At 39.1% G+C, this 16,481-nt stretch overlaps 1 long non-coding RNA gene across 1 annotated transcript in view; it reads right to left on the bottom strand.

Moving 5' to 3' along the window:
* Positions 1 to 16,236, bottom strand: part of LOC147908722 (uncharacterized) — a 42,932-nt gene extending 26,696 nt beyond the window's left edge. The window contains exon 1 of the long non-coding RNA XR_015545888.1: positions 9,749 to 16,236. This is a non-coding gene — a long non-coding RNA (uncharacterized LOC147908722). The remainder of the gene's footprint in view (positions 1 to 9,748) is intronic.
* Between the last annotated feature and the right edge of the window lie 245 nt (positions 16,237 to 16,481).

Below are 16,481 nucleotides of genomic sequence, written 5' to 3'. Positions count from 1 at the left end.
CGAGTTATGCGCTTTGTACGTATGAATCTGTAATTCCACGCGCGCAATTTGCCCTCTCTGACAATCTATTCATTTATTATCATTCCGGTAGAATTTTATTCCGATGGAAGGAATACGTTTATGTAAAATTACTGCTTTAACAAAATAGGTATTATATTTTCAATATTGTTTAAACATTCATCTCGAAACTCTTATATATATATATATATATATATATATACATATTTTTTTTAAATTAACAACGCACATCTCTAATTAGGAATACGTGTATAACTCTTAGCAAAAAAAGTTTTATAGTTAGTCTACGTATGCATCGTGAATATAAACAACGTCTGTTAGCGATTGATGTATTAGCCGCAAATATTAATTATCTTCATCATATGATTCCTTATTTCAAAAGTGACACAACTCCAAAAATTACGTTTCCTAGAAAAGAGGAAAAAGTATTTGTCAAATTGATAGAAAATTGTACTGAATAACAAAATTTAATCCTTTTTTTGTATGTAAATGTGAATAATCATTTCAGATATATTCGTACTTTTAAGAAAAATAGCATTAAAGATGCACACACAATAATTTTAAAGGTTTTCATAACGTTGTTCCGTATATTTTAAGTTCCGTATACCACGCGAAAGTATTAACTTTGAAATGCATTTTATTTCGTTTTGATATGATTTTTCGTTTTCGAAATGTAGCAATTCAAATACATGCATCATTACATGGAAAAAGAGAGCTATTTATATTCAAATTAATATATCTCGAAAACGAAAAATGATATTGAATGACGAGGCAAAGTGCATTTTAAATCTAAAGTTGATACTTTCGCGTGATATAAATGAAATTTAGAAATAAAATTTAATGCTCTACAATATCATGAAAACCTTCAAAATCGTCATTTTTTAGTACCTTTTTGATGTTATTTTTTTCAAAATGGATATGACAGCCAAATTTAAACAACAAATTCTTATTCAGCATATAAAATACATCACAAATATTTATATTCGTGTTGCAAAATAATGTTGATTTAATTCTTACATCAAATTCAAAATTTTCAAACTTACAATTAATATATTATGAAAACTAGAGCTAAAATTAATTTTTATTGATATATATTAGCATTATAAAATTAATAAAAATTGGCTGTTTTGATGTGGGATTTCAGTATTGATCAGTGTTTTAACTAATCAAATAATATCACCAATAAAAATTATTTTTAACATAATGACATTTTTTTTATATTTCTGTCTCACATTTTCATTTTATAATCTTTTAAAAAACCACTCTTTTAATTGTGATGATTTTTTTAGACACCATTTTTGTGAACTGTAATGATTTTCTGTGAAGTTAAATTAGTTTACTTTTGATGATTGATAAAGTAATGTTTACTGAACTCATTCAAAATAATTATAATAATAAACTCAAAAATCATGTTTTTTCAATTGTGTCACTTTGGAAGTAAAAGAGCGACATATTTAGGCAATTGTCGAGAAGAATACATCAAGTATGACCGTCACCGGCACGCCAAACTCATTAGCTGTTCGAAGCTGAGTTCAAACCAATGAGTAATGATGTTCTTTCCCATTGCAGCCGCCGCGGCTGCTCGTATTTTTCTACACCGACTTATGGCGCCGGCCGTATGTACAAGCAGTACGATTATTTATAATGTCGGCTCAAGACCAGCTTCTTCTGTCAACGGAATAAAAGTGAGCAACGTGCGCGTTAAGATTCTTTACGTTACAGAATACCGCGACGGAATAATGCATCAGACGGCAAATAGTTACGGTAGAATTCTATCAAAGTGACTGTTTGTCATTGCACCGATATTGCCAAATTGTAACTCGACTGTCCAGCAATTTACAGAAAAAAATGCCAGAGTCGATTACTGGAAATTATTCTAGTAAAACGTTTCACTGCACGCGGAATAGTACCTTAGCGCGTTTTAAATATCCATGTATTCGTTTATTTGTCCTTCCGGAATAGTATCGAGCGGAATGGTTATACCATTTTTATTCCAGCTCGAATAGTGGGATAATCCCCAGGGATGAATATACATGCATGATATAACAGAGCCCCGATGGAAACTGTTCACTGCGTACGTGCAAAGTACCTCTCTGCCTCCTTTTACCATTATAGAGCAACTTGCATTTCTTCCGGGATAGTATAGCGCAATGTTTTGCTGTAATTTGTCAACTTTCGTTTGTAAAATCTGATTCAGAAAGACGTTATAACAGAAAATAACTTGCAAATGTAGCAATTATATTATAATGATTGATGAGATACGTATTATTTATATCTGCCAAGGATTTATTGAAATCTGATTTTTTTAAATGTCCAAAAATTTCCAAAATTTTCAGGTATTTTTATTTAAAATTTTTATCTTAATAAGGTAAGATTAGAAAAATTTTTAATGGAGCTTTGAGATAAATTAGAATGTGACGCAAGCGAGCCATATAATTAAAAGTAAAATCTGAAAATTAAAAGTAAAAGACAGAGCTTTCCACGAGACTATATATAATTTTCTACAACTGTGGAGCCACGAAACTTATAGGATAGTATAAGAAAGATTCATTACATATAATATACATACAATAGTATCAGTAAGCTGCTCTTTTCTGCTTAGTAATGTTGTTTTCTACTGTTATTCTAATTTTTTAACCTTAGAATGTCAATACATAAATTTTACGTACAAATATCATGCACTTGTATGTAAAATTTATGTATTGATAGCATTCTAAGGTTAAAAAATTAGAATGACAGTAGAAGACATTACGTACAAGTGCCATGCGCTTATACATACAATTGAAATCATTTATCACTCGTTCTTTGTTATCGAAAGACAAGATGTTTACTATCTGGACAAACTGGAATTTTCAGAGAATTTTTTTTTTTACTTTTACACTCTTTTGACAGAATCTCATCGATAACATCTTAATACTTTTAGGATTTTAAATTGTTCCAACATGGTCGTGCGATAAGTCCAGCTATCGCATTTTTTATCTTTTTTAAAAAGATAATAACTCTTGAAGATAATAACCTTGTAAAGATAATAACTCTAAGCTATAGGTTACGTATACTATAGCAAAAATGCACCCTAGAGGCATGATTTCTGAACGCAGCCCAGAGAGTTCAAATTAATAACGGACAGAATTTTTAAAAACTTGTCTTATTTATCTTAGCTTTTTACAAATTGGACCTTTTTATGCCCATTTTCATCAATGTAGATTAATTTTAATTCTCGATTCAACTTACTCTTCGTCTTTTTCTAATCTTTAGAACTGAAAAAGACGAAGAGTAAGTTGAACTAAGATTAAAGTTAATTTACATTGATGGAAACGGGAAATTAGTGATTACTGAAGGCATATCTTAGTACGATGATCTAGTCTTATTTAAGTATTATGAGACACACACATACACACACAATTGGACTACATACTCCATATCATTTCAACATTGAATGCTAGTATGTTTATTAATTCCTTCTTTTGAAATTAATAATTATTTATTTGTGATTATATATAAAGGTCTAAATTATAAGTATTTAGTCATTAAAAGTACGAAGTGTATAAAAAAAACTTATATTATAGTACAGCAACTATACCATTCATAATTAATACTGTTATCACTCAATAGTGATAACATTCTAGGATTAATAAAAATCTAATAGCGAAACGCATCAGAATGTACGTGATACAGATGTACATGCTATGTATATTTATTGCTAACCGGTTATAAACATTTTGCATCAAGAAAAATCTATCAAAGAAACAATTCTTTCAGAAAGAAACAGAATTTCAATTTAAAATTCCACAATGTTTTTAAGTACCGATAAAATTCTATGAAAATCGATAAGTTTTTTTTTTTAAGGATAAAAAGAAATTCCTCAAAAATTCCAGTTTATCCTGATAGTAAACACCCTTACTTGTGTATATTGATAAAATTAAATCGTGACGAAAAGGAAAAATTCGGTCAGTCCAAAGATCATTCCTTGCGAGTTCCTAGATCATGAATAACATAAGAAATGTCTCATCGGTACGATGAAGAGAACCGATAGTCCCGTGGAATTACTTCTTTCACATTTCATTTCGTGCTCGTTCCTCTGAATGATGCCCGGAATACCGCCCACGCTTGCGTCTATAAGAGCCGACTGATATATCGCCTCGTTAATGTTTCGCTTCATCAGATGTTATGACTGAACATCCTTTACCCTGCCACTGGGTGGTCATTTCTGACTGCTCTTGTTGCCGGTGCCCTGGTGTTATAAATTATAGTGGACGTCGCCACGCGCTCCGTAAGTCGCACGTTTCGTCTTTCAGGATTATATCCAGTAAAGCGCCCATCTCATCTCCGCGGTACTACGATCGAATATTAATCTGTGGTATCATGACGATGTTATATCGACGTGCATTCCTCGCGTCATCTAATATAAACGACACGTGGACACTTAAGCTCGTGTGCACTTAAACTAAGAGTTTGAGTAAATTATGCAGCGAGGAAAGAGTGTGTGACTGACAGAAGTGACTCCGTGAACGTGCATGGACTGTTTAATATTTCAAGCTTTTTTTCGTATGACTTTGGCATGAAGCGTTTAATCATGGTTTATAAATAATCTCGCTTCATCGTTACGTAGAAAAACATGCGCACTCACAAAGGCACGCCAGGTAATAAATTTCCGGCCGGTACTTGTCATAGTGAAATTAATGATAGACTTAAACTAACCATGCCACTGAAACAACAAATCTTCGTATGTGAATCTCTACAGCCATTAAAATCGGTGATATATGATAACTAAGAAATACGACGCCTTAATATATGCGATGTGATTAATGTTTTCACTGCTATTCCAATTTTCATAGTCTATGTATCGTGCTGCGCTTAAATATCTAAATCTTTTAGTCTTTCCTTTTTATCACTTTTTGTCTAGGAAATACATAAGATTATATGTAAGTTAAACATGTCTATCGCTTATGACAATGATAAACGTTAGGTTGAACAACATAAAGTATGCTAAATGCGTTTATACCTCACTACACCGAGAGAAGAAAAGATTTTTGATATTTATGATTATAGTTATGTTACTATAATTATAGTTATTATTAATAGCCGATATAATATTAATAGCTAATATGTATGATTTTATCAACAAATATATACAGTTAGTACTAAAAATAACTATAAATTATAGTAATATAAATTTATTAAATATAAAATGATTACAATTACTTTAATTTAAATAATTTATGATCATTTTTTTTAGATAATCATATAAAATATGATTTGTCCATAAAATGACTACAAAAAAGTATAAATAGTCACAAATACCAAAAACTTTTCTCTCACAATAGTGCATAATTCTTGTGACGATAATCAGCATGGATGATCCTTTTTAACGAACAGAGAACTCAGCGCGAGAAAATATGGAAACATTACGCGATAAAGATTATCTCCCGTGTCGAACTATTCTTCCCATCCAATTTCCTATTCATTCCCTGGACTTGACAGTCAATCTATGCGTATTACGAAGGGACCGTCGTAGACGACGTATTCGAGGGTGAATGCCTTTCCGCACTGCACACGCACGCACTCACGCATGCACACACTTTCACGCACACGTACGCGATCAAAGAATAGCGTGGGCCACGATCTCTGTAAAGGCGTCGCCGTTTAGATAATAACGCGCATTTTATCTCCCTCATAAAACCTAATTTATAGCCACATCCAAGTCCATAGGCGTGTACGTACGACCATCGTGAATAGGAAGGACCCCGACAACGGCAGTGCCGTAATTTCGGGAAAAGTGCCCGTTTGGGATCCAAGTTGTTTCATAAATTTTCTTTTCGAAATGATAAAGCGCGTATCGCCTTTCGAGATTATGTTATACAATGCTGCATAAAAGTTCGGTCATTACCAGACGCGTTATCACGTTATGACTCGAGTTACATACACGATCTAGGAACGAATGATTGTTTAACGTTAACAACGTCGATCGATAACACTGTGAACAATAAATTTTAATCAACATTTTATTTCTCAACTAATATATATTTTTTGTAAGGCTTTTTACACTGAAAAAGAATGTTTTTTTTTGAAAAATTCTATTACTCTTCTCAATTTTCAGAGACTCAACTTTAAATTTTTTATTTTTAACACATTTGTAATAAATATGTGTAAAATATTGCGAAAGTTATTTTATAAAAGTAACTTGTTATTGTTATCATTACTTAAAAAGTAATAAGTAGCAATTTCTGTTACTTATTCTGCACCGAACTTTGATGACTCCTTTTTAGAGAGGCATTCAATTGTCTTGATTATTAATGGACCAATTCAACAGAGATCTACAATGATTATGATGATTGTGATTAATCGCAACATAGTTGAACATAATGCTTTTTTCTTTTGAAACTCGCTTATGCACGTTCTCCATATATATTATGTGTAAAGTAACGACAAAAGTAACAATTATATTTTTATTTATTATCGTTTTCCAAAAAAAGTAACTGCGTTACTATTAACGTTATAAATAAAAAATGGAACGTCGTTATTAAAAGAAAAGTAATTGGTAATGATAATGTTGCAAGTAATATGTTACTTTCCTACATATATAGCTATCAGAAATTTAAATATTTTTTTACAACAGATATATAAAAATAAATTCGAACAATGTGATGGTGTAAAACCTCTCTTATATGCATTTTACGTGATACGTCACAATAATAAAATTTAGTGGTAATATTTAATGTCAAAAAGATCCACTGATTTACAAGCTTTTTATTTTTCAATACCTGAATGGTAATTCTTGTGTAATTTACTGCATAAAATAAAAAAAAAGGTTGATTAAAATAGAGTTTCTTTAAAAATAAAGTTGTTTATCAAAATCTGCAATTTTTCTTTAACCTTATTTATTTAGAGTTATTTAAATTCTTTTAAACAGCTAAAAATTCTTATGAATTTTTAGTTACTCAAGAGAATCATTCAGAGGTGTCAAGAAATAGAGATCCTTATAAATCAGTATAATTTAAACATTATAAGAATGACGGAACATTTCAGTTTACAAGATTTTCTTTTAAAAAAACCACTCGTTTATAGCTTTGTTCAAAGATTCTAAAATGCAGATAAGTTTCCAAAGATAGTAAATCGCTGATTCACCAGTATGTCCGTGAAAATGGCAAATATTTCCGCAAATATCAATGTGCTGGCTTGAAAATGACCGGCTGTGGTCGACTACGCCACTGGACAACGCCACATACGCGAAGAGAGAGAGGGAGAGAGAGAGAGAGCGCACAGATCTGCATCAGGAAAGGTTGCCGAGAGTGAATAGGACAGTAATATTATATCGGTGTTGAAACTTCCCCCTTCGGCATTTAGGTGACGAAAAATATGGGCCGTCACGTGCGCGCGCGCTCGTTCACGATGGCACAGCGCAGTTACCGACGATAAACCGCGTACGTGTTTACCGTATAATCTCCGACGGGCGGCGATAAATCCGTGATTTACTCTCATTACCGTGCCTCTGAGTGTTACGACTCATGCTTATACGATATACAGCCCGACGGGATAGTTTAATTTATTCATATTGGCGTGCCATTTTCTGCGCGCCTGGTGTCCCACTTATCGCCGATATCGAGACAAGAATCGCGGCAACGCGCGCGACAATAATGAGCCCCGTCGTTATCCGGCTGGAAATAATATTCCCTAATTGAATGCACGTCTGTGCATATATTCTCGCGGTCGATGTCGCGCCCTTCGAGACTACGGCGCGAAACATGCGTTTACATGCGGAAGTTAAAAATCCCGCTCTCTCTCCTCGAACGCGACGGCGCGTTTCGCGCGAAAACGTTTCAATTTTCGGTGCCCGCGGTGCACCGATGATGTCACAGTATTTATCAAGCGTGATCAAACCGATACCCGAAAAAAAAAAAAAAAAAAAAAAATCCGAGAACGCGTGGGAAATTTTTAATCCCGTCATCTCGATTTTCCAAGCCGTCACGGATGTTTCGCGCACCCACCGCACGATTCTCGCGGTACCGAACGAAAAAAAATTCACGCCATTCAAGGCAGGAGGAGAGGAGGAACGCTTTGTCAGAGAGGTGCAACGAATTTCACGCCGGTAGAGTAACGAGAGTGGCGAGCGTGGACACGTTTCTGCGTAAAAGTGTAAACGGAAACGGACAAATGAGGGGAGGGGGTGAAGGAGTTGGCTCCGTGAGGGAGTTGAAGGGAGCGTAAGGTAACATACATCACGTTTCCAGTTTATGGTCCGATACGCTCGCAGGAATTGGCACCCGGTTGCCGAGCTTTCCCGCAAATGCAAGGAACGCCGAAGGGGGACGACGAGGACGGGGAAGATACGAGGCGTTATGGTTCTTCCTGGCTCGTAACCTCTGATCATAAAGCTACTGCCGGCTAAAATATTGTCGGCCGCCGCGCCGCGCGTCTCCACGCCTACGCCGCCTGGCTGTCGATCTATCTTAATGCTATTACCGTAATTTATTAGCGTCGTTCCCGGCCGATAAATCGATCCTCCGTGTCTACCCGAAAATGACTTCAGCTCTAGGGGGTATAGAGATTGCCCGTAATATCATTACGAATTATAATATGCGGGATGAGAAGTAACGAAAGTGAGCGGCGCGAATGAAGCGTTTACGATAAAGCTCTAGATATATCAAAATAGCGCAATTCTTTTATCTGAGCTGAAATGCCGAATTTCCTATTGGCTATTTCGACCGCCAGTTTCGACCTAATTATTTGTAGCCCAATAAGCGATTAATATTATCGGTATATGGTATAGTTAGTAAAATGGAGTACCTTTGCGCTACTTTGATATATCTGGAGCTTTATTAGAGTTCATGGAACAGATACGAGAAACTGTGAAAAGGCTTATAAAAAATGATTAGATAGATGGAATTGAGAGAATTCTCCCTATTAAATAATTCTTGTTAAATAACTGAGTGACTTGCGTTGATTGTAACTAATTCTTATCGTAATTAACCCGTCATTACTCGCGCAGGATATCCAGAATATATTAATTTTTTAAATTCACTATATATAATATATATATATATATATATATATATATATATACACTTGGTAAATAATAAAATAAATTTGAGTCAAATTTAATACATTATTTACATATAGGAAATAATTATAATAAAAATAATTCAGACTGAATGTAATTTAACATTTTGAATTTAACAGTGTATGAAGGCTATTTATACACCTTCTATATTTAGTGCAAAAGGTTTCACTATTAAAAAGAATTTGTTATCTTTATCTAATTAAAGAATGTATAGAATAATATCAATCTTTTAATTGCAAATTAAAGAGAACGATAAAAATTGAGATATATAATGTTGGAGTATCAGAAATATGTATATACGCCATGTGACTAATATAGGATTAAAACACTCTTACGCTCGTCGTACTTCCGCTCTGCGAATTTCAACCTGAAATTTGATTTACTCTTTAATTCTACTCGAATAAACCCCGATTGAGTTCTCTGGCTTTCTACGCGACAGCAAAACACAATGCGGTTCGCGCACGTCAATATTTAACACTTAACGCAATCAGCGAATCGGTGAGACTGTCAACCGAATCCGAGAGTACACGTTCCGAGAAACATCAATGGCATTTCGCTTCGCCAAAGCACGGGGTACCCGATATTCCATGGAGACGAATAATTCAGCGGCGGCTCGGCGTTTCCATTTCGGGATCGCGTAAATTTCACGCCATTCCCCTCCCCTCTCCTTACCGAAAATCCTCCGCCGCCGGTTGTGACAAAATGGCCAATGGTCCTCGGCGGAAGCGCGGCTCTATCGGCCGACCGATGACAGCCGCTTCGCGGCCACGGACAAAGTATTTCCCGAGCGTCGTAAAAAACAAAGCCCGGACAGTTACGACGTTTGCCGTGCACGCGAAAAATATAATCGCGGTAACGAGCTCCCTCGTACAATGCTCGCGCGGGCATTAAGGCGCGACTATATTTAACGACGTGGCCACGAACGCGCGCGCGCGCGCACGCTCACTCGCGGATATACTTGGAGAACCCTCTCGCGTGTGTACAACGCTCACGCTCGCGCGCACAATATTATTATCTCGTGATTCATAGCTCGCATTCATAAATGTTCCCGGGCCGTATAACGGAGCGGCGCACGGCGGCGTGTATCGATTAACGTCGCTTCCCGACGGGATTTACAGCCGGCGACTAAATTATTTAAAGTCTTCATTTGTAGCGCGACGGATGGACGGACACGAGCTGGCGACCACGTAGCCGGTTCTTCTTCGACCGACGGTGTAAGCTCCCTCGGTACAATCGTCGGCAAAAGTTCAATTCCGTCGTCGATGCTAAAGCCTCGTTCACACCCATTCGCCTTGCTCGTTCGCCACTCGTCGTTTCCGAATGAACTCTCCGTCTCCGAATGAAGAGGTCCTGTCGGAAGCTACATGTGATTTTCTTTAAATTTAATGGCGTTGCATCGTGCGATTGGTATCATTCAAGAATATTTTTGCACTTTATGGTATCGATAGATTTATGTCGAAAGCTCTACACTGCGAGAAAAATATAATTGCAATTATCATAATTTAATTATGATGTCATTTTGCCAATTATATATTTTTTGATGAAACTATAAATTATTATTACTTTGACATATAATAATAACTGTAAAGATGAAGCTTCTAATAATGATTATTTTATTATGCAGTAATCAGAAATACGAAACACTCCTTTTCTCTCAATATATGATTGCAAAATCTGAAAAATCAAAATTAAAGTCGACGTATATCAGTCAGTAGGTCAAATTTAATTTATTCTACGACAAATGATATATTTTGTAAAAATAAAACAAATTAACTCTAAAGTGACAGCGATAGGAAAAAATATCAGTACTACGCACTGTAAAAAATAAAATGTTAATTTTTAACTTTAAAGCGTACAGTGAACTTTCTGAGATATATGCAAAAATGTTAAAATTAACAATTTTGTGTTAACATTTTATTCTTTACGTCCCATATTTGATTACGTTGTGAAACTAATCCGTAATGTAACCAAACATATAATATTGATATTTTTCCAATCGCTTTAACTTTAGAGTTCATTTGCTCCATTTTTTAGAAAATGTCGGAAGCCCATTGTTGCAGCAAGTCCTTCCAATCCATTCGAATGAAAGAGAACGGGTGTTACCCGAAAAAGGATTAAAAGATCGGCTGATCTACAAAACACCCTGTTGCACTCCTGTTGTCTGCGGCCAGGTGCAACTTTTACGCGTGAGTATACGACAGAGATCCGCGGATTGTGTTGGCGTGCCGCGGCTGCCACCGTCCACGCCACGAACCGTCCAACAAACGCTCCAGCGGAAAAGCGTGCGCGAAAAAGAGAGGAAGAAAGAGAGAATAAATAGAGAAGAGAAGAAAGACAACGTGTATGCATATACGCGTGTGCGCAACAAGAAGGGAAAAACGCGACGAGGCGAAAGACAGAAAGCGAGAGAGTAAGACTGAGGGAGAGAGAGAGAGAGAGAGGAAACTAGTGTGTCCGCGAGAGTTCGTGGTCGAGCGCCGAGCGCTCGTGTGTGTTCCATGTTCCGAATGCACGGAACAAGCGCTGCTTGTCCGCGGCCACCTGAGTTATGATCGTTCTGTGCCCACCCTGCCTGTTCGCCTGCCTGCCTCCTGCCTGCCTGCCTGCCTGCCTGCCTGCCTGCCTGCCTACCTATCTACCTACCTGCCTGCCTTACCTCCTAGCTCGACTGACTGCCCTCTTCTTCTTCACCCTTCTACTTTCACAGCGGCCATCTTGCCTCTGGCTGAACCGGTTGGCTTCTCAGGTTTTAAGGTGGGTACACACACGACGCAGACGACCGTCATCCGCGGCGGCGATGTTTGCGGACAATGCCGAATATGAATGAACGACTTTTCCATTTGTTTTGGCACGCGGCACGTCGCGCAAACAAACGGTGCCAACGTCAGATACCGATTATGGATAGCCGTGAATATTCACGTGTCTGATTGTGTATTTTCGAGCTGTACACTTTGCAGAAGTGATTGTTTACTCTTCGGTCTTCACGGAAAATTGCGGTATTAGATTTCTACGAGCGATAGGATCGGTAGAAGGGAAGGGAAAGGCGTTGTACATCTCGTTGTACATCTGCTAAAACATCCTGCTAAAAACACAAACATATAATAAACTTTTCTTCCAGCGAAACGCTCGCGCTTCGCGCTACCAATCTGCCGTTATCTAACCCAACTTCCCTCCGAAGAGAAATGCGTGTAAAAACCACAGGCGGGACGCGTTTTGCGGTAGGCGCAAAAAGCGGCAAAAAGTGCGTTGAACATTGTCCCGCGCGAGATGTACACGGGAGATATATCGCACGGTAATGTACGGGGCTCTTTGCGCGCGCAAAGATGTCTCGACGGCCGCGCGGCGCAAGATTTATCTTTCATTAGTACGTCGTTTGCATTGAATAGACACGTTACGGGTTAACGGCGGCCGGGCTCGTTAATTGTTTGTCCCGTTCCCCATCCTCGCGTCGACCTCCGACGGTCGACGGAGGTATACCGCCGGGTCTTGACGAGGTACGACCCGGCGGCGGTGATATTACGGCGACGAGGAGGCCGTCCACGCGGCACCGGTATCCGTCCTATCGCGACCGCGCATAGCACGATGTATATGCGAAACGACTGTATGCGAAAAGGCGTAAGAGAACCACGGCCCCGCGGCGGCGAGGCGTGGTCGCCGCAATTACCTCGATAGAGTTACAAGACCCGTTTTATGCCCTCGCACGAATTTATTAGCCTCATTCGCGTCAGTTTAATTACGAGCGCGGCTTCGCCACGAGTATACGTGTACGTACTGCGAGACTCTCCCTCTTTCCCCCGGGCGAGCCGTTGCTGACTCCTTTTTTCCGGCGAAAGTAAACTACTGGGATCTGCCGCTACTGATCGTCGAGAAGAACGGAGGCGATCTCCATACAGGAACGAACGCGCGTGCGCGCGCGCGCGCGGGAATAGCGGAAGAATGGACGAGATACGCGTCAAGTGTACGCGAGCGTGGAGTACCGGAGTATCAATCGCGGTCCGCTTCACACCGAGTGTATCCCTGGAACTCAAGCGGTAATTAGTTCTACCACTAAACGCTTAACGGAATCTCCGAGACGCTGCTAACTGCTTTGCGCCTACGCGGCTCGTTTACCCCTTTGCCTCTTTCCGCTTCTTTGCTCGGTTCTCTCCACGTGGCTCTTCTCTTTTTCTCTTTGCTCCTCTTGGAAACGTCCGTTTCTCTCTGCGTCTCTTTCTTTCTCCGCGCGCCGCGCGGACAGGATCGCCGTTTCCCAGCTAATTGTGAGCAATTAAGCGAAGCAAAGTCAAGGAATATTATGAAATTAATTATATAAGATTGAAGCCAGAGACCGGTGTGCAAGGTGTAGATAAGTATTTAAATTAACGCGTTTTTGTACGCTTCGCACAGACACGGTCTCTCTCTCTCTCTCTCTTGCACGATCGCACGCTGCGCCCGCATTATACTTTGATTTCCATTACGTGAGCTCATTATTGATTTCAAGTCGTTTTCTTTTAATTAATTTTAATACCCGCATCCACGGAAAGCCGCAGCTTTCAACATTGATCACCGTTCTCTTATCTATGGAATATTCACGATGCGTAAAAAGTATCTTCTATCGCTGCAATATGCATGCGACTTGCTCCCCGGATATTTTACGGAAGACTCGTCCCATTGGCAGATTGTATACCTGGAAAAACGGAATGAAATAGTATGCTATTTATCTCATATCGTCGAAATGAATCTTTCCTCGGAAAATATACCTTTACCGTATCTTATCTCAAGTAAACATTCGTTTAGATTTGTGAGAGAGTTGAAAATACATTTTAAATGAAATTTCGCGCATATTAATCATTTTTACAATTAATAATGTGGTTTGAGATTATCTAGAAAACGTCGAGGTCTTGAAGATGTCTTTGAGATATTTTTAAAAGATATGTGAAAGTTGTCTAAAAGATGTCTAAAAAGATTTTGTCGGGGGATATAACCTCTGTAAACTTTTCATTAAAGTCGCTTGCCGACAAATGAGAACGCGGTGAAGTTTTATTTCTAGAAGAACACTATACAAGATAAACTATAAAAGGTGTAACGTTATGAGATTTTTTTTTCATTCATATTTTAATGAAACGATGCCTTTGAAGGTTAACTTCTAAAATTAGCCTCCAAAATAAAAATATAGTGCGTCTTTTACAATCTTTGCAGTTCTATGTAAAAAATTGAAACATCAACAGTCTACAGACTATTTAAATGACGGCGACGTTTGATATTTATAAGACATTCACAAAATATATCTTTCAAAAGAAATCTTTCAAGTATCTTAAAACGTCACATAAGATATCTTTTAGATTTCCACGAGATATCTTCATAATGTCTGTAAAATATCTTAAAGTATTATATAAAATGTATTTTAAATTTCCTAAACGATATCTTTTCGAGATTTTTACAAGACATTTTATAACACGACAAGATATCTTTCAGAAATGCAAATAAGAATATCTTTTTGTCTACATGGCTATATAAATACGAATCTACGAGATAAAGAAACGGTCGTGCTTGTCGATCGATTAAAAGGCGATAGAAACGTATATCTTCTTCATGCCTCGTTCTTATAATCGCGACAACATTGGGTGCTAAAAGGGCGGAGAGCAACAGCCGTGAACGTTTGCGAGCGTGACGCTCGACATCGAACTTGCAGCCCCTCCGCAAACCTGGAAGACAAATCGGCCCCGGTGGGTGCAAACGTCGTAATTATCGGAGGCGGTAATCTCTCGACACGGGAGAAAAGGAGGAGGCGGTAGAGGAAGCAGAAGAGACGCTCAGTGAAAACTGCGTGACAGAGTGGCTCGGCCTGTTCACCCTTGGCGTCCTCTGGGCTGGTTTGCCCCCCCTTTTGCCCGGAATGTCGGCCATACATTACCGCCGTTAGAACCCGCCAGCACTATATTATTCCCCGGCGTGGCGTGGCGCGGTGCGGCACGGAGCGGAGAAAACGAGACGGCAGACTAACGACTAAGAGAGAAGAGGAGAAACGACGAGATCGAGTAAGAGAAGTGAAAGGGGACGTCAAACGCGTGCGAGGGAGAAAACGAAAGTCGAGTGTGGAATGAAAGAAGGAGAGAAACGCGGGATTCGCTCGGCTGCTGATAAACTACCCTCCGCGCTCACTCACTCCGCAGGTATAATAAAATGATATCTGGCCAGCTGTATCGCGATTCTGGCTGCGAGCGGCCTGGTCGGCACAAAGTTGCCGCCTCGCGCGCCTATGGCGGTCGTGATAAATAATGCCGCGCCGCGCGGTTCGAGAAGCGACGGGCGGGCCGCTACGTTCCGCACTGTACCACGCCATGTAGCGCCGTGGCCACATCACTACGAGCAGTACGAGCCACGCCATCACCGACGGGTTACAATCGTCGTTCGGGCATACGGATCTCCTGGAGAGGCCGATCCCCGGCTGTCGAGTTCATGCTCTTGACTCGTATATACAAACCTCCGTACACCCGGGATCGCAACACCTCTCTCTCTCTCTCTCTCTCTGTCGGTATCATCTACGTCGTACCTACGTCGAATGCTCGCGGCAAGGCTCGCGTCCGGTCGTTCATTTTGTGCCCGCTCTAGTAAAGCGGATGTCCCGGAGACAGACACGCCGGGCGGCGCGGCGGCGCGTGTGTGCATTTCTGTGCGCTTCGTTTCTACCCGCTCGTAAATTGTAAAGCTTAGAGGGGACCCCGCGCACCCCCCGGACCCGCCTGCCCGCCACAGGGCTGAAATACTTATGCCGATATGTCGTGTGAGCGGGCCGACGAGCTGGAAAACGACGTCCCCGGCAATATCACGCCGCAGCGAGCGCTCGTTCCAGTTCGCACGAAACGTCCTACACGGCGACGTGAATACGACGTTGCGTGACAGCCGACTCGTATGCTTTGCTCCGTCGACTTTATCGGACGTAATATCGGGCCCAGAGAGCACACCACCGTGATGGTATCATCCCCGCCGATGTGCTTAAAGCCGTCAGGTTGACTTAAGATCCGCGCACACTTTTATGACGATCTCCACAAGTTTTATTGATGATTAAAACCTGCCTCAATCAGGATTTCCTTGAAAGAGACTTTGTCATGTTGGACGGTTTGTTTGAAATTCAACTTCATCACTGTCAGTCATGATATAAAATAAATATACAAAATGTATTTTTTTTATAAAAATAAAGAAACAGAAAAAAAAATGATGTCTAATAAATTCACTATATAGTTCACAATTTATTTTTCGATTTTCTTTAGCGTTACAATTTATTTTATACAATAAAAGATTACATAAAGTTTATAATTACGAGACATCTTAATATGCTAAGTTGTCAAAAAAGCTCTGAATCACTTTTCAAAAAATAATTTTTACGTACAAATTTATTCAAAGCAACGATAATTACACCGTTCAA

Source organism: Acromyrmex echinatior, chromosome 8 (genome assembly GCF_024713525.1).
Source record: "Acromyrmex echinatior isolate Ae372 chromosome 8, ASM2471352v2, whole genome shotgun sequence".
Classification (NCBI taxonomy): Eukaryota; Metazoa; Arthropoda; class Insecta; order Hymenoptera; family Formicidae; genus Acromyrmex; species Acromyrmex echinatior.
Note: the sequence above shows the minus strand (reverse complement) of the source record. Positions and strands in the feature narration are given on the sequence as shown.